Source organism: Ambystoma mexicanum, chromosome 7q (assembly GCF_040938575.1).
Source record: "Ambystoma mexicanum isolate Mex_15411 chromosome 7q, UKY_AmexF1_1, whole genome shotgun sequence".
NCBI classification, from domain to species: Eukaryota; Metazoa; Chordata; class Amphibia; order Caudata; family Ambystomatidae; genus Ambystoma; species Ambystoma mexicanum.
Window position 1 is genome coordinate 963,846,367 of NC_090941.1, and position 20,053 is coordinate 963,866,419.

Sequence of the window (20,053 nt, forward strand, 5' to 3'; positions counted from 1 at the left end):
AACATTGTATATTATGCGGGGGGCGGATTGCTAGTGGGGTGGGTGGGAAATGGGCCTGTATTGTTGGTGGTGTGAACAGGAGTGGGTGCTCTAGGAAGGTATTGGGGTGGTCAGGGACACACTTGCAGGGGCAGCTCACAAATTGCCCCCCAGTGCTGTTCCCCTGGGAGGGCAGTTTGCCACTAAGCCATCTATACAAGTTTTACTTTGTGCTGAGGGTTGCCATATGCCCATTGGTTTTATTCCCATTTCCTATAAGTGTGCAGTCCAGCCTTCCGTGGTGGTAATTGACTGGGATGTGCCATGTATCTAGTGGAAAGAATCAAAAAGGTTGCAAATAGCTGCCAGACAGTTTGGATGTGTTATTGGTGGGCTAAGTACTGAATGCAATTCTTATTTGTTTCCTTTGCAGTTGCGGCTACTGGAAAGATTTCGCTGACTTATGTAAGTACTACTAATATTACCTTTGTAGATATCCATTGTAATGTGGGGGTGGATGGTTACTATGGTGAGAGGGACTGTGTCTGCAGTGTCAGTGGTATAGGTCGAATGGGTAGTGGGGAGGTCCTGGGGGCAATAATGGGTGTGGCCTGCATAGAAGAAGTTGTAGAAATCAAAATTTGTTAAACAGAATTAGCAGCAATTTAAAATATTTGCGGTAGTAATGCAGATGGTCATTTGTTCTGAGCCTGCAATTCGCACTTTGTATGGAGCTCATTCCTTTTATTGCAACGGTCACCATTTGTGTCGTCCAAGTCCAGCAGTGGTCCCAGTTTGATATTTGGTGTGGAAAATTCACAATTTTTACTTTACCAGGGGTTCTGTGTAATAAATTCCAGGCCAGGCCGGTTTGCGCAAGTAAGACCTCTGTGGATTCCCACGGGTGTCCTCTATTCAGAAATGCAAGGTGTTCCCAGTTTTCCTTGGTGGCTTAGACACCATAGGCCCAAATTTGTATGTTGTGCACATGAGCCAAATTCCTGAAAATCTGCTGTGCGAAAAGACTTGGGGTTACTCATATTTTAGGTTTTTCCCTTTGCGCCCAAGTAGGTGCACCCACACATGTGAGGTACTGTTTTCGTCAGGACATCTGTGGGAACGCGGGAAGGTAGGCCATATGTTGTTGGCGGCGTGTTTCGGTGGGTGAGCCGAGTGAAATGTGCACAAATTGTGTTTTATTCGCCACATTTTGGACTTTGTCGGGAGTTCTGGGTAATAAATTCTGGGCCGATTTGCGCAAAGTCAGACCTCTGTGGATTCCCACAGGTGTCCTCTTCTTAGAAATGCATGTGGTTCCCATTTTTCCTTGGTGGCTTGGACACCATAGGCCCAAATCTGTATGGTGTGCACATGAGCCAAATTTCTGAAAATCTGCTGTGCGAAAAGACTTGGGTTTACCCGTATTTTAGGCTTTTCCCTTTGCACCCAGGAAGGTGCACCCACTTATGTAAGGTACTGTTTTCATCGGGACAAGTGTGGGAACGCGGGAAGGTAGGCCATGTGTTATTGGCGGCGTGATTCAGTGGGTGTGCCGAGTGAAATGTGCGCAAATTGTGTTTTTTCACCACATTTCGGACTTTGCTGGGGATTCTGGGTAATAAATTCTCGCCCGATTTGCACAAGTCAGACGTCTGTGGATTCCCACAGGTGTCTTTTTTTTCAGAAACGCATGTGATTCCCAGTTTTCCTTGGTGGCTTGGACACCATAAGCCCAAATCTGTATGGTGTACACATGAGCAAAATTCCTGCAATTCTGCTGTGCGAAAAGACTTGGGGTTACCCGTGTTTTAGGCTTTTCCTCTTGTGCCCAGGTAGGTGCACCCACACATGTGAGGTACCATTGTTGTCGGGACACCTGAGGGAACGCGTGACGGTAGGCCATGTGTTGTTGGCTGCATGTTTCGGTGGGTGAGCTGAGTGAAATGTGCACACATTGGGCCTCATTAGGACCCAGGCGGTAAGGGGTTTACGGTGGCGTAAACAGCGCCGACCCTTACCGCCTGATTCCGAGGTCCCTTAGCGCCATGGAGGTTTTACCACCTGCTTTTAGCAGGTGTTAAAATCCATGGCGCTAAGGGACCTTGTTGTTAATTACGCCACCGTAAGTAGGTGCACCCACACATGTGAGGTACTGTTTTCGTCAGGACATCTGTGGGAAGGTGGGAAGGTAGACCATATGTTGTTGGCGGCGTGTTTCGGTGGGTGAGCTGAATGAAATGTGCACAAATTGTGTTTTATTCGCCACATTTTGGACTTTGTCTGGAGTTCTTGGTAATAAATTCTGGGCCAACTTGCGCAAGTCAGACCTCTGTGGATTCCCGTGGGTGTCCTCTTTTTAGAAATGGATGTGGTCTCCAGTTTTCCTTGGTGGCTTGGACACCATTGGCCCAAATCTGTATGGTGTGCACATGAGCAAAAGTGTTGTTGGCAGCATGTTTCTCTGGGAGGGTCGAGTGAAATAGGCGCATATTTAAGGTATTGGGTGTCTTGCCAAACTTGACAATCAAAGCAGATTTCATGAACTCATACTGACCCCTTTCTCACACACTCAGTTCCAGGATACAGTCATACCCAATCTGAGGCCTTCTGCTTAACAAACACTTAGCCCAATCTCTTTTATCAACATCATGAATTGCACAAGCCATTTCAAATGCTTCAATCCACTGGAGGATATCAGAACCCTCCACATACATACCAACCAAAACTTTCATAAACTTGGTGGCTGAGGACCTGACGCTCTCAACTGGTTTAGCTAAAGTCTTCACTCTAGCTATCTCCAGCTGAACTGTCTGGTGCTTAGTGTCCCTATCTTTGAGTATCACTTGCTGTGCCAGCTCCTCTTTCTTCAACTCAGCTTCTGTTGACAACTTTTTGTATTGAAAGGCTAACTATTCCCGTTGTAGCTCCAATTTTTAAAGTTCAATCTTTAGGGCTTCCCCCTGAAGAGCTGTGCTGGGGTTCGGAACAGAGGCAGCAGGAGTGATGGCATTCCCAGAATCAGATTCAATAACAATCCCAGGGGCAGCGTCCTCATTGGTTGCATTTCCCTCTTCAAGAGCTTCACAATCAGTGTGGTAATCCACCAGGGCAGCTATCAGCTCAGCCCTAGACTTATTCACAGTCTACCTCCCTGGCTTCACAAGCACTTTGAAGAGACTCTAATCTCATCCGAGTCAATTTACCATTCGCAATAGATTCCATTGCTTGTAATGCAGGTATCTAGTATACAACTAAACCTCAATTTAACAAAGTGCAGATATTTTGTAAGTGGCAAGGTTACATACTGATTTTTAAAACCATAAGCATCCCACCACTGCCACCAGTGTAAAGCAACTGGAGGGGGGTGTTTGTACTCCGGCTCTCTATATGGCAGAGGAGAGGCACAGAGGACCCCAGCCAAGATTCTCTATTCGATAGCTATGGTCGAGCAATCAAGGCCTAGCTTCGTAGGAGCGATGCAGGCTGGTTCTTAAGTACAGTGTAGTCCCTAAGCACCCACAAAGGAATGTCCACACACTGTATTAGTGAAAACACAGCCTTTATATAATTAAGGTTCAAGGTTATATACACAATCACAACACCTCACTTTGTTAATCTATAATGGTAAATATATACAGTTCTAAGTGGTACCACAATTATTATCAGATTTCATTAAAGTGCATCAACTGTACTCTGGTCAAATGCCACACAATCCAATTAATAAAGGTAACCAACAATAGACATAGGAAGAAAGAAGTTGGTTAGAACAATTGGCACAATACTGGCCCGTTTTTCTAGACACAGTTCTGTGTGAGAATCCCTCCACCTGGGCAACCTGTAAAATAAAGATACACTACAAGCCCAGTCCATATATTGTTTCATTCTAAAATGTTTCTACCACCCCAATGTAACTGGAATAGCTGAGTTCCTCGATGAGGTGTCGATGGATCCTTCTTGAGTGACTCCCTTTAAGGCAGTAACCACTGATCGTCGATGGGCCTGGAAGAAGGAGAATTTGGCATTGATGATCCTCGATGAAAGGTTCGATGGCGTCGAGGCAGCAGCTTTGGTTCTGCAAGAATGAGGCGCCTCGATGTCGATAGTTCGGGACCGCAAAGAGTATATGAAGAACTTTGGCCCAGCAAGGGCGTTCATCGTCCGGCGGCTCTGCGGTCTTCGTGTGGCAGGAAACCTACCGGCGGATTCTCCTGGGCACGTCGGCGGCCCCGACTTTCTCTGGCTGGACAAAGAGCTTGCGGTGCTGGCGAGAGATTGCTTTGATTCGAATGTCTTAATCAATGGAGCGTTGCGGCTCTAGTCATCGACGGCACAGCATCAAGCGGTCCCCGCTTCTGGGCAACACGGCTTCAATGGTGCTACAGCGGTTATAGCAAACCTGCAAGCCCTTGTCGACGACGGTGGACAGAATGTTGTTTCCTTCGGCCGACCCCATTTCCGGTCAGCAGCCTGTCGGGGGTCTGACTTCGAGGGCGCTTCGGCGAAGGTTAGCTGTGCTCAACGGTCCCTCGGAGCTCAGGAAGAGGGTGCCTAACCATGTCCTCTCTTGGATCAGTCCTCGATAAACTCAACAGTTTTCCGATCGGGTCGAAGCAAGTGCAACATCAGATGTTCTTCCAGCTGGGCTCAAAGGATAAGCTTCAAGTATCAACTTCAGCTTCTGAACAAATTCTAGCAGTGAGAGGCCCCCAGATATACTGTTCTGTCTCTCATTCATTCTACTGGGTGACACTCAGGCAACCAATCACACTGAAGGGCATTCAGCAGTCAGTCAGTCAGCCAATCAGGCATACAGTACATTCAGGCCATTCTCCTCCCTCTCAGACACTCACAACAAGGAATGTGTATTGGGACAAGTACCCAGCCATTCAGCACTACATACTGCATTCATACCAGTTTCAGGCACGGCTGTCTCAGTCATTGTGTTTCATACCAGAAACCAGACATCCACAACAAGAAGTGCATATTGGTCACACATTCCATTCACCCAGGTCCCACCCACAGGGTGTACCCACAACATATAGTCAATTGGGAAGGCTCCAGCCAGTCTGGACGGGACTTCCCCACAATACCTTATATGGAACTTCTACCCAACAGTCAGTCAGGGGAAAGGGACAGAGTCAGGGCTTCCCAGGACTTTGGGAAACAAGGTAACAGGCAATAGAAAGCAAGAGGTCACAGGGGCCATCTTGTTTCCTATCAGTAATCAACTGATTCCAGTGGCAAGGCCTTGGTAGCCCCAAAATGGAGGATACTCAGAGCACCTGTCAAATTAAGCATGAAGCTGCCACTAGCCCATACTCTGCTCTGTGTGCTACACACAAGTGCCCAAAAACATACACTAGCTGCACAGGGTTGGATCCCCACCCACGAGTGCCATAAGGGTATCTCAAGGGTCTGTACACCAAACCAAAAATAGGAAGAGCTGCACTACCAGGAGTCCCACATGGACTCCTGGGCAGAAAACAATACAGAACACATATGAAAAAGGACTACAGGAGGAGGACAGGGAGGCCTTGTCCCTCCAATGCAGTGTCAGCATCACACCTACTTAATTCTACTCTATGTGCAATGATATTTTGTATGGTTCCTCTCTTAACAATTAGGTCTCATTCAGTAAGGTCTTTCGTCCAGAGGGCAGTGTTGCTCCTTGATCATTTTTCCTGAGCATGTACACTCTGCACTGCTCACTGTGTCATCCTTACTCAATTGTGACCTTCATTGTGATATTTCGATATACTGACTAGAAACATAAGTTGTTGTATATCTTTTGAACACAGGCTTGGGAACTTTGCTAAGCTAATGTATTTCAGCCAATCCATGTGCAGTGTTTGTCTCTTAACTTTTGGGGACTGTTACTTCTTTGTTGCTTTTGCATGATCTCACTACCAAAGTTCAGGCTACCTATGTTGGCCTACCTATATTGGTGTTGGCCTACCTATATTGACCAATCACTGCGCAGCATTCAGTCTTGCTGTGGGAAGGTACAGCTTTGTGTGTCTGTGCTTCTTTGATAGAGCCTACCTTACATTCTCTGTTGAGGGGATGAGGATGTTTATGTTTCTGAGATGACCAAGTGTCTTGGGGCCTACTTGTGTTGTTCATTCAATTAGTATAAACATTCACTATAATTTGCTATCCTTATGAGTGCCCCTAATAGTTCCATGACTAATGTTTAATGCTATTATACTTGTTAAGGATACGTGGTTATGTTCAGGTATAAAGTTTGAACTTCATGGCTTACTTGTCCTTCAGGAACACTGCTTACTGATGCATGGTTACTAGTGCATCTTTGGGCTTACACAGGGAATTCTATATGCATATGGCTGCTCTCTTTATGCTGTGTGCTTTTTCGCAAAGAATTTTGAAGCTTGTATTTTGATGCATGTTGAGGGCGCTGGATGTACTCCCCAACAGCATCTAGTGCTGTGCTTCAGATCTGGGTGCTTTTCCCATCGCTGCCCTGCTCTAATTCTAAGTGTTACCTCTCTAGCATTGTGTCCTAGCTCTAGGTGTTACCCGCTGGGTCTCATTTCTAGGTGTTCCCTCCCATCATAGCTGTGCTCCAAGTCAAAGCGCTACACAACTAGGTTTCCTACTAGTACGGTGACCTAAGTTTAGGTTCTCCACCACCACCACTGTACTTCAAATCTGGAGGTTTTCTCACCACTGCTGGGTCTCCTAATCGGGGGCTCTAGGCCCACTAGTCATCTGTTCCAATCTTAGGTGCACCACATTACTGCTGGGCTTTGAGATGGCACTTGGTCTAAGTGTTGTAAGACAGCAGTAAATGCCACCCAGCAAAATAACATAAGTACCCTAGCCTACAGGCAGCCACTGCCCCAAGATAGGCAACATTTGCAAATAGCAGAAAAATAGATGGGTAGGCGTAAACTGCTAGCAGACTAGTAGTCTGAGGAGGGCAGATTTCCTAGATATCCCTAAGGTTAAGGCCATCTTAGAGTGCTTTCAGGATCCAACATACAGCACTACCCCACGAAGACCCCCTTATAACCCTACAGGTAGTATTACAGTCCATAACACCCTTTAGAACCAGAAAATCCCCACTACAAGCCAACAGCCCCGACTGAGTCACACCCACAACCCCCTGACAATTACTACAGACAACAGAAACTACCAAGAAAACAGCTACTAAAACGGCACCCCCAAACTAAACAAACAAGAAAGACAACAAGTCCAACAAAAACTAGGAAAAGCGGTGGAGGAGGGCTAGAGCTCCTGTGAGCCAAACTCAATAACATAAACTCCGAAAAACTTTGAAGACTAAAGAGAACAGAATGTGCTATGCCAGAGAATAGGACGACACGAGAGAACACTAGGGTAAAGGATAAACTAAATGCAACAACAGCAGGCCACTATGCCACAAAATACAAAAACAGAAATGGAGCTCACAGCCATAGGTGCTACGGTAAAAATAACCAACCCCAAAACAAGACAAAAATCATTATACCTAATACCATACCTTGCTACAAACCGCTCCCCAGAGCAACACCGGCAGGATACCGGGACCCCACAGGAAAAGGGCAGAAATGTGCAGAAGGAGAAATATGGGAAATGGCACCTTTAGTCTGTACATCACCATGGTTGAAGGGGGCCTAGGACAACAACACTAGATACAGAGGAGGAGCCAGAGGAAGTCATGCACCCTAGCCGACCTACTAACTAACAAAACAGATCTAACAGAACATAACCTACATCTTCAGGATAATGAGGAAAATCGCTAACAGGACTACACAAAGACGCAAGCAAGAACAAAACATGACACTATAAAGAAAAAAATACACTGCACTCTAATCAATGCATGACTGATGTCCAAACACACAACAGAGATCTATGATCTATTCTGTGACAGTGGAATTGACATCCTATTCATCACAGAAATCTGGCTAGATGACAACTACAAAGTCATACTACACAGCTGTCTTCCCGACAACTTCAAATGCATACAGGTACACAGAAAAAGAACATGAGCAGGAGGACTTGCATTAGCCTACAAAGAACGCAGAAAAGGAACTCTCTGTGTGTTAAGCACTTTGCTAAACAGCTTGCTGGTGGGCGATCTCTTTCCTCAACAGACTCCCTCCTATGGAACAGCCTCCCCCTTCCTCTTTGTCTTGAGCTGCATCTCCTCAAATTCTGGAAGCTCCTCAAGACTTTCCTTTTCAACCTCCTCCTTTCAATCCTACCTCCTATGTCAAACCACACAGTTGCTGAGATTGATGACCAAGGCCTTTATGTGTCCTCTTGGGTCCTGGCCTCCTACCCCCAATCGCCTTCAGCCTCCACCTGCTCCCAGTGCTTGCCTTGGCACCCACTGGCCTATGCCACCACATGCCTGCACTTATTTATTAGCAGCTGACCACTCACCCAGGCATGTACAGCAGCTCACCCTCGATCACTTCCCTCTTGGTACACCTAGCACTTACCCCCATTCCCTCATCCCTTCTCTCTCTCTCTGCACTTGCATGTTCTGAATGCTCACAAGACCTAGTAGGTCCACCTCTATCTTTCATTGTTATATTTGACTTTCATTCCCATGTTCCCTTCCTGTTGCCCTGTGGACACTTTGAAACACAATTTATTTGATGTATAAGGTCCTTACAAATGCACAATAAATAAACACCTAAAAATAAAAACAGCTGACCCACTGAACATACCGAACTGTGAATCCCTCGTCCTCCACCTGACATCGGACCCACAAACAAACCTCACATTTATACTCATTTATAGACCACCGACCTACGATGCAACCTTCCTAGACACCTTTGTAGAAGCTGTCACAAACCTAGCCATCAAAATGATCACTTGATCATCCTTGGGGACTTCAACATATGGATCGAAGAAGAGAACGCAAACTCGCAAAAATCACTAACTAAGCAGCTTGAGACAATGAGACTACGACAGATGATGAAAGGAGCGACACACACGGCTACACACTCTTGAAGCAATCTTCAACAAAAACAAAATGATCTCAACCGCGCCACCAATACAAATACTTGGAGAGATCAACTCATTATACCATTTGTGAGCCAAAAGCATTCAAAAAGTCCCAAAAGATCCACCCAATCTGAAAAGAAGCTGGAATACCATGAACAACAGTAATTTGGAACAACAACTAGAATCCTCAAAGCCATCCATCACAACCTTGGACACAACTGAATTAGAGGAAAAAGCAGACCTAATCCAGAAGTGGATCATGGAAACATAGTATCTACCCGGAAAAAACCCTCATCCCATCACAAAAGAAAGCAGTGGCAAGATGGTTCATGCCCAACCTCAATGCAATGAGGAAAACAAACTGGAAACTAAGACAAGAATGGAGAAAAAACGACGACCAAGCAAAACAAACAACTTCTTAAAAACAAATCCGAGCATACAAAAAGGAAATTCTTAAAACGATAAAGAAATACTACAATGACCAGATCACAAAAGCCACCAACATTCAGAAAGAACTATTTAACATCGTAAACGAGATGAGAAATCCCCTTGGATGCAATAACACACTGTTGCCATCACAAACATTATGCAATGAGCTGGCAGATCATTTTAAGAATAAAATCACCAACATACACCAGATCATACAAAGTAGACCAATCAACCAGACAGTGCAACATCCCCAACAAGTCCTAGGACCAAAGAACAGACAAAACAGATGTTCAGAGAAAAACTCCCTCAGCTAGCTGAAAAAAAGCAACAAGGTAGGCTCCCCAATGGACCCCTGCCCACCAGGCATTTGTAAATCAATCCTAACACAAGGCACTCCATTAGAATGCTACCTAAACCTCTTCAGTCCATCACTCGCAATGGGGAGAGTACCGGGAGCATTCAAATCTGCCTACATCAAACCACTCCTCAAGGATACAACACGCGATGTGGACAGCCTCTCAAAACACAGACCGATCTTAAACATTCCTTATCCAGCAAACTACTAGAGACCTATGTCTACGAACACACACTGGAGCGCATAGAAAATACCCAACTAATGAACCAGGTACAAGTAACGTTCAGACCAAGGAGAGAGATGAAGATAACACTTCCCTCTATATTGGACGAGTTAAAACCAACTCAGACGCCAACACAAACTCAGCACTGATACTACTCAACCTATCTGCATCATTCAACACAGCCAACCATAACATCCTCAGCAAGAGACTGGATGAAATACGAATCGCTGACACAGCGCTGCTCTGGATTAAATCTTGGCTGAAAGAATAGAAACAGTATTCATACAAGTATTGAAATCCGCACCGCAAGACACACCTGTGGAGCACCACAAGGATCCTCGTTATCCCTGCTTCTCATTAACAGCTTTATGATGTCACTAATTAACCTCATCAAAAAGACAAAGGTTCACTTGCTACCACTACGCAGATGATACACAAATCCTCTAGAAAATTGGCGATGAACAAGAGGCGAAGACAATGCTAACAGACTGTCTCAAAGAAATCCTGTGGGATCAATTGTCCAATTCATAGTACTTTGAATAAACTAGTGGTGGCATTTTTAAAACCAAATGGACAATGAGACTAATTGCTGACCGCAGAGAGCTGAATTAGAGAAGCAACATGTCAAAGTGTCCTCTTCAATATGTACACCGAAGACTTGTTCTAAAATGTACTCAGACGTTGGATTGACAAATAGATATTGGATGATGTCCTTGATTCATGAACAGAAATATGGGTTTTCTTGACCTTTTGGGGCAACAATGCACATAGACTCTTACACACTTTGGGTATATCAACAGTAGGAATTAATGTAATATCTTCCATCGAAAAGCCATGCCCAACTCGGTGAAAGAGGAAAATGTGGCAACTTTTTATTAGCTACTAATACAAAATAAAAAAACAGTGCAAGAACATCTTCACCGCACCTGAAAATGTAAATTCCCCATATGAAATTGTAAGCAATTCTGCAGCAATTTATGCGGCTGCATTTCCTGCAAAATTGCAAATTTGCAGCAGTTTCAGCTGTGGGAAACATCAGTGAAAATGATTGTTTCCCTCAGAACAACAAAATTGACAGATTCAACAATTTTGCTGCTCTGGTGGAAATTACATACACCCCTAGTCCTGCCTCAATTACAGAAAGTGGCTGCTGAATTATCATTCGAGGAAGCCCAATGGCACCAAACCAAAGTAAGGTTTCTGGAACCCAAAATCACATCTGGTGGTGTTCTTTGTTTGCTTTTGTTGGTTCCACAGGCTCATTATACATACTGATGCTAGTGGAGGATTCATTCCTGTTGTCCCACCCACGATCCTGAGAAGTGTATCTTGGGGGTGAGTAGGCTGTTTGTGTGTATTAATGTCTAACACAATGTGACATTTTCTGTCACCTCGTTTAAGAAATAGGGATGACATTGTTGTTTTTATTATTGATTTTTAGATTTACTATTGGCCCATATACGTAAAGAACAGGGTGGAGTATTCGCTCCAAGCCCAACGTCCTGAAGAAGGTCTCTGACCGAAACATGTGTCGACATTTTTCTGAAAAAGATATCTGGTGGAATTCGATACCAGTTATACAATGACACTTGATACTATGGACTGGGTCATTGCTGAATAGGCCAAAGGAATACATTTGTTGTAATGAACATGTGATGTAATGATATTTTGAATACCTATTGTGAAAACACTAGGGCTTTTTATATTCAAAGGTTTGAATGAGTGTTGTATGTGGTTATGAATGAGGGTATGAATTGATTGATTTTTATGTGATTTTATGATATTAGTATGAATTGTTTTGTGATGAATTAATTGAATAAAATGTGATATGTATTAAAACTTAATCAGTGTCATCCCGTTCTATTGATCCAATTTCTGTGATAACTGTATAATACCTGAAGGATCAGGGATTCTAGTGCAGGTCTACCCCTTTACTTATTTTTCTGCCACAGACTGGTGCAGGTGATGCTTGTCCCACACAGGTGACTAAGGGGTTACAGATTGGTGGATACTTGCATGTGGGGATGGCATCTTTGGGGATCTCCACAGGGGCCAGCTGTGGTGTGGCTTTGCCTTCATTTGCATCACCATGTGCTGTGCCATCTGCATGGCTGGTGGATGTGCCACTGGGCACCAATATGAGGATGGTGGGCACTCCCCACCTGGCACAGTTGTCACAGTGGAGGTCTCCTGTGGCATTGTTGCCTCCCTCCTGCTCTACCTCCCACTGCTCTCACATCTGGTCAGTGCAGGGGAGAAGGTGGAGTCACTGACTGCAATGGAGGTGTCCTGCACAATGGAGGGGCTGGTCTCTTCAGTGTCAGTTGACTATGTACCTGATGGGTGGATAATGAAATTCTGCCAGTCATCTTGCATCCATGTAAGGGGGCTAGCAAGTCACTTATGTGACATGGGGATTGTTCTTCCTGCACATTTTGTATGATGGGCATAGTTGGTTTCAAGCCAATGTGTACAGCTACTGTTAGGTGGGAGTAGTGCCTGCTGAGGTTGCACAGAGTGCAGGCATATGAATGTTGCCTGTTCACCTGTCAATATTGATTGTTGTTGTGGTGGAGCAGCAGGTTCACTTGGTAACATGGACTGCCACAGTGCATTAGCATTACTACATGGTTCCACCTTCCCTGTGTTGGGAAGGGGAGGCAACACAATCAGAGTTGGCCTATTTGAGGGCAATAAAAGAAGGGGAGAGCCAACCGTGATGTGGATTGGATGAGTGGAGGGCTGGAGACATTTTATTTAGACTGAACAGCACTACTATTAAGGATGTGTGTGCTGAGAAGCATGGTAGTGGAGATCAAGGGATGGAAAGTGCAGGCTATGGGACAGTGAGGTAAGACAGGGAAGCACATCAAGAGGTGCAGGAAAGAGAATGCTACAGTGTGAAAGAATTTGAGGACGAGGAAGGCGAGACACAAGGGGCTCCAGAAAATACGCCAAGGATAGAAAGCTTGTGGGGCGAGCGATTGAGGAGCAGGTTTGGGTGGGCAGCAGTAGCAAAGAAAAAGGTAAGTGCAGGACGGAAAGCAAGGCGGGGAATGGGCACTCAACTGCCATTATTGCATAAGGGACCCAGAAGGGCACATTATATGCCATGGGCCCAGATGGATGATAATCATTTGATCAAAATGCTCCCACCCCTTACTGCTGGGGCTGGTAAGTGGATATATACATTTGAGAAGCAGACCGCAGGAATACCTTTGGTGGTGGGGTACATGAAGAGTTTACTCATTGCAATTGTGGGTGACCAGGCTGGGTAAGTGTGGATAAAGGCAGGGTATCCAGAAGTGAAGTTGCATGATCACACACATGATGGTGCCCTGTATAACAATGTTAGAGCACAGGTGTGGGTTTCACTGCGGCAGGCGTCCAATGACACACCAGACTTGTAGTCCATTATGCAGTACACCATGGGGGACGATGAAGATGCCGCTCGTTACATTTTAAAAGTGTAGGAGATGTGGTGAGCGGATAGGCTGACCAGTGGGACCAATCAGTTCCTCTTTTCTATTTTGTTATCAAGAGGAGATTGCCCAAGGATGTTGAGAAAGTGCTTGGCAAGATAGTGGACATAAAGACGAAGGGGTGGGCTAAGATTCAGACTAGAATAATACACCATTGCAAAAGGATTAAAGAACAAAAAAAAGAAACAGCTCAAAGGTTGCAGGTGGAGGAAGAAAAACGAGTGCAGAAGAAGTTAGCTAAAATAGCAGTGGAAGAGGCGGTGATGATGAACACTGAGACAAATTCAGCGAATCAGGCTGCATTTCCCACATATGTAAGGATAGCAGCGTTTTGGCCAGACAGAGGACAGGGGCATTTGGGCAGTGGACCCCACATCAGTATCCTGAGTGGCACCAAGGAGGTCACAAGTGGGGAAGAGGAGGGTTTCAAGGGAGCAGAGGGGACCGAGGGTGGTTTGGCGGAGTGGGACCGAGAAGTGCTATGATATCATCTCAGTGTTGGAGCTGCGGAAAGTGGTGACATTTTGCAAGAGAGTGTAGAAGCAGGAATGGGGTGCGGTATAACGCATCCAATCAACCTGCCCCCAGCACTACCACAGCCACCCAGGATCACCTCTATACCTTATGAAATACACCAGTCGTACACCCAGCGCCACAACAACACCCACACATGCAGGCCCAATGTGCAACCACAAGCGGCCCAGCAGTACACCTGCACTGAGTCCAAATGCCGACACCCAATGCAGTGCCGAATGGGACGGTAGTACCTTACTGAGGGATCAGTGTCATGGGGCAAAACCCCTTCAGGTCCCCAGGTACTAATACATATCCTGATTAGGACAGCCCACAGAAAGTTCTCGCGTGCCAAGTCCTGTACATGACTTGCCACCCTGACTAGGAACCCTTGCTGAGTGCTGAGATAGGTAATAAGCAATTATCTTTATTTATTTTATTTTATTTATTCATTACATTTGGTTACACGCCCAAACCCTTAGGTATCATGGCGTGGGTTACTTGTTTAGTGGGCATCATACAAGGTTGTGTATCACAGTACACAAGTGGTTACACATAGGAGGGCATCTTACAGAAATGAAGTCTTGAGTGAATAGCGTTAATATTGTAATGCTAATCCATTACACAGAAAATGACAGGACAAATTAGTTACACAGGTGTGAAGGGCACACTAAAGGAGAGCAGAGGAGTATTCCAGATAGGGGCCATTCTCTGTGGGTCCAGCGCTATTGGAATTTGTTAATCAGCCAGGTTTTTAATTGTTTCTTGAACTTATGGAAGGACGATTCATTACAGAGGTGGGAAGGGAGAGAGTTCTAGATGCGGGGAGCTGCTATGGGGAAGCTGGCGTTACCTGCTCTGGTAGTTGAGAAGCGTGGGATGTGGAGTTAGGTATAAGCACTGGATCTGAATGTTTCTGGTTCTGTTTTTAGGAGAAATGCTTCGGCTGAGATAGATGGGGCGGTGTCAGAGATACATATCTGATTGATAGTGAGGGTTTTGTGAAGGATTCTCGCTTGTACTGGGAGCCAGTGAGCCTCTCTTCTGTGTTGTGAAATATGCTCTCTTCTGTTGATGCCCCAAGCTTCTTTAAGGGATTTGTTTTGGAAGAGTTGTAATTTGTTTAGATTTTTTTTAGAGGTACCTAATAGTAGGATGTTGCATTAATCAATCTTTGTGAGGATCAGGGCTCTAGCAAGTGTCAGGCAATTATCCGCCGAGAGTAAGGGTCTGGTTAATATGATGCGCTTAGCTGTGTATGCTGTAGAAGAGGCAAGGGTGCTGATATGGTTATTCATGGTGAGGTTAGAGTCAAGGTGAACTCCTAAGGTTTTGACTTTGTGGGATATGTGGATGGGGGTGCCGTCTATTGTTATAGAGGTATAGTCGGGATGGAGTTTGCTGAGTCTGGCTGGGGAGCCAACTGTAAGGATCTCAGTTTTTTCTCCATTGAGGCAGAGACTATTGTTTGCCATCCAGTTTGGATAAGGGAATAGATTTTATGAATAGCAGCCATGTCCTGTTCGAGGTTGCCTGTGATGGGAATAAGTATTTGCGTGTCATCTGCAAAGTTAGTATAAATTACTCCCATCGCATCGTGGACTGTGAAGAGTAATTTAGTATAGGCATTATACAGCGTGGAGGATAGACAGGATCCTTACGGTACTCCCAGGGGTACGGAGATAGGATCGGCTGCTTCTTCACCTAGGGTGACTCTAGAGGTACGGTCAGAGAGGAAGGATTTTATCCAAGTGGTGGCTTCCCTAGAGAAGTGGAAATTGGTGGCTAGAGTTTGGCATAGTTTTCCGTGGTCGACTAAATCGAAGGACGGGGAGAGGTCTAGTAGTAGTAGAATACACAGTTTGCCAGACTCCCTAGTAGTGTCCATCCAGTTTTTTAGATCCAATAATTCAGTCTCAGTACTATGGTTGGGACGGAATCCTGATTGTCTCGTAATAGATGATTCTGTTCTAGGTGAGTTTGTACTTGGGTATAAACTATTTTATCAATAATTTTGAGGAGGAATGGCACCGTTGTGATAGGCCTGTAGTTTGTGGGGATGGCTGGGTCTAGAGATGGTTTCTTGAGAAGGGGTGTGACCCATGCTACTTTGATAGTTGCTGGTATTTCACTTGAGTTGAAGGATTCATTAACAAATTTGGTGATGATGGGTGCTAGGGTGGTGGCACAATCTTTGACTATTTTAGCTGGAAAGCTATCGCCTTTACAATTGGAGGGTTTGAGGCCTGCAATAGTGTGAATGGGGCTAATAGGTGTAATGGGGGATTCTAGTTCCTGGATAATGGTAAAGAGCTCTTTGGTATTGGAGCCTGGATTGGAGATGAGTCCTTTGAATGATTCAGCTTTATGGGTGATTATGTTGAGTTTGTAGGCTTTGGATAATTGTTGTAGTTTAATGTGGTGTTCAGGGGAGTGTTTATTTCTACATAAGTGTTCTAAAGCCCCTTTTTCCCTCCTAAGTTCTATGAGTTCATCGCTAAACCAAGGGGAGCTACGTTTAGGTGTAGGCAATTTGGTTTTGAGGGGGGCTACTTCATCTATTGTGGTTTGCACACATTGTGGTAGTGAGCATAGATATTCTCTGTATTAGCGTTGTCTCGTGGGTTGACGTGGAGAAGGTCGTTGAGCAGTGGAGTAAGGTTTTCTCCGGTGAGTTTGCTAATTTTTGTGTCTATTGTCTCTGTATTGAGGTTGATGCTAAATTTGATTAGATAGTGATCAGTCCAATGCATCTTGAGGATGTTTGATATGATTGTTGTGGGTGAGTATCCAATCAAGCAAGAATTCTGCCTTTAGACTGTGTGGGGGTATTCACCATTGGAGTGAACTGCATCTCTTGGAAAGCATTATTGCAGACAGTTGCTTTGCTGTCTGTGGGGTCATTGTAACATAAGTTAAAGTCTCCTAGTACCATGTACTTTGTTTTGGGTTTAAGGAGTGGCATGATTAGTAGTGGAAAGTCAATGTCTGGATTGTTGGAGGTGTTCAGTGCTCTGTATACAATTAGGAAGTTGATTGTTGCTGGTAGCTAATTTGAGAGCGAGGACTTCATAGCCAATGAGGGATTCCATTTTACATTCCCTAAATTGTAATGCAGTTTTGTGGATGATGGCCACTCCACCGCCTATGGCAGTTGAACGGTCTGCTCTGAGGAGGGTGTACTGTTAGGGTACAGCTAGTGTGATTTGTGGGCCTGAGGCTGAATGTAGCCATGTTTCAGTGAGTATTAAGAAGTCAAGCTTGTATTCTAGTATGCAATCATGTATATCAATTGCATGGGCACCAAGGGATATAACATTAAGTAGGGCTCCTAGGAGGGGTGGAGAGATTTTAGACAGGCTCACGGACAAGGTTGGATTGATCAGTGGGCAGGTGGTTGAAGTATTAGGAATCTCTTTAGAGGAGGTGGATTGCTGCGACTTGATGATGGGATAGTCCCGGGTCACCTGGGTTTTAGGCGTGCTGTTCATGTTAGGACAGGGATGGGTGTGGTGAGTTTTGGTTTGGACTGGATGGTGGAGGGTGCGCATGGACAGTCTGTCATTTCATTTTGGTGTGGTGATGGGTCTTGTTTAGGCTGTATTATATGTAGTTCTGGAGGAGAGGCGTGTGGAACGTAATCTACTTAGGACCGGAAATGAGTGGATGTGGGGCTTGAGGTCTTGTGGTGGAAAGGCAGGGGTGGTGGGGAGGAATGGTGTGGGGCAGGGCAAGGGGTGGTGTCTGGGGCAGTGAAGCTGAGCCAGACCTGCTTTGAGGAAGATAAAAATGCCATTGGAGCACGCTATTTTGTCAAGCGGCAGAGCTACTCCTGAGTCGGGAGTAATAGTACTGCATCTGGAGTTGCGAGTGCTGGTGGTCATATTAGGTCGAGTAAGGGTACTAGACAACAGTAGTGTGCAACCTAGGGTATGGTAGTATATATGGCCTGTAATAGTGGCTCTAGGGTGTGGATGCCCAGACAGGGCAATGAGGGCAGGGATCATAATAGGTGCCAGGGTAGGTCTGGATCTTTACACAGCCTAGTATGCTAGTTCAGGTTTGAGCAGTGGGCTAGAGGGCTAGAGGGCATAATTTCAATCCGGTGGGCTAGACATACATTGGACCATAGGCTAGTGAGCAATTGCACTAACAGGCAGGCTAGTTTAAGAATTATTCGGAGATAGGCAATAGGCTAGTAAACATGAATACAGTTTGGTGGACTTAAACGTAAGTTGGGCCCTGGGCTAGCGAGCAATTGTACAAACAAATAGGCTAGTTCAAATGTTGTTCAGGGTTAGACAGTAGGCTAGTAAACATGAATACAGTTTGGTGGGCTTAAACATAAGATGGGCCAAGGGCTAGCGAGCAATTGTACAAACAAGTAGGCTAGTTCAAATGTTGTTCAGGATTAGACAATAGGCTGGAGAACAGCTTTAAAATTAGGTAGGCTACACACAAATTGAACCATAGGCGAACAGTTGTACAAACAAATAGGCTAATTCAATAGATCTGTAGATGGACTGGCAAGCAGTTTTACAGTCTGAATTGGGCTGGTGGAATTATATACATAGGCTAGCACACCTTATCAGTGGCTGAGGAGGCTAATTTGTGGTTTAGCAACGTCTGTTAGGACGGAATCGTAGTCATAGTGGCAAGATCGGTATTAGGCTGTGGAAGAGAGGCGACAGACAAATAGGCTATGTCGCAGTTAAGCAATGCATACTGTTCCTTACAGACCAAAGCGAAGAGGCTGGGTTAGGAATCTGGTTTGGGCAAGGTATCTCCACCGAGGGCGGAGGCGCTGGGCGTGAGCCGTTAGCTTAATGAAGGGTGTGGGTGGTCAGCACAAACTAAGTAATGCCTGGGGTGGTTAAGGTGGCAGGTTAGGCACTGGATAGGGGTGCGCGGCTAGTAGGGTCTATAAGAGCAGCATGGCGTGAAGGAGACAGTAATAACAGTGAAGAGCTGTGATTGGCGAGGAACAGTGATTTAGCGTGTGTAGAAACCATGCAGTGTTAATTGATTCATGGGCAGGGCTGGCCATAGCACCGTGTACATAGTTCCGTAATGAGTAGTTAGCAGGGCTGCTGGTGATGTAGTCAAGGTGGAAGTCTGTTACCAGCAGGGGTTTATGGTCGACACAAGTGCCACTAAATCATGCATCAGTGAGGGAGACTTTCTATTATCAGGTGAAACTCTTGACACGCAGGGATTCTCTGGGGCGTTCACAACGGTTCCCTACACAGAAGAGGTATCTATTAAAATAGGAGGAAAAGTAGAGCATGTCCCCTTACTGTATTCCATGTCCTCCCCGATAAATGTGTTGGGATGAGATTTGTTGAGCAAACTGAACATGACCATTTCCTTCATGGGCTGTGGGGTGGTATTTGCCATCCCAGGCATGTGTGCCTTAAGGGTCATGGTCGCCACACAGGCCAGAGGAGGGAAGGTGGTGGTTCGCAGCATTCCTGTGGACTTAGACATGTTTGCTTATGGGATTACAGTATTACTTGATACCGTGCCCCAGATTGGCAAGGCGTGTTGGCAGGTACCATCAGATTTCATCTTCTGACCCATGGTGGCCTCAGGGCTTGTGCCAGGTACAATACTTTCCATAGATTTACAGGGGTGGTTGTGTGGGCTAAAATGATTGTGGTGGGCATGGACTTTGATGAGTGCGAGTGGTGTACTGCATTGTGCATTGATCCAACGGTGCCCCTCAACAGTGACAGATGCAAAATGGTTTGAAGATCGGGTTGATGATGGGCAGATTGTGTTTGCAATTTGTATCCCATGTGACATTATGGTGTAATACCAAAAGGTGCAGTGTACCTTGATGGCCCTTGTCACCCCGCCCCCCTTCACTGACAGTGACTTTCAGCATGTCCCAGAGAGATTATGGACAACTAATGCTCACGATGTAGGGCTCTTGCAGGGTGTGGCGCTGGTCTGAATAACACTCAAGACAGGTGCAGTGTTAGCCAAGCTAAACAGTACACATTATCCAAAGAGTCGGAAGAGGGCATATCAACACCATTGTGGCACTGAATCAGGCGATAATAGTGCCATCTACCTCCCATTGTAACATGGCTA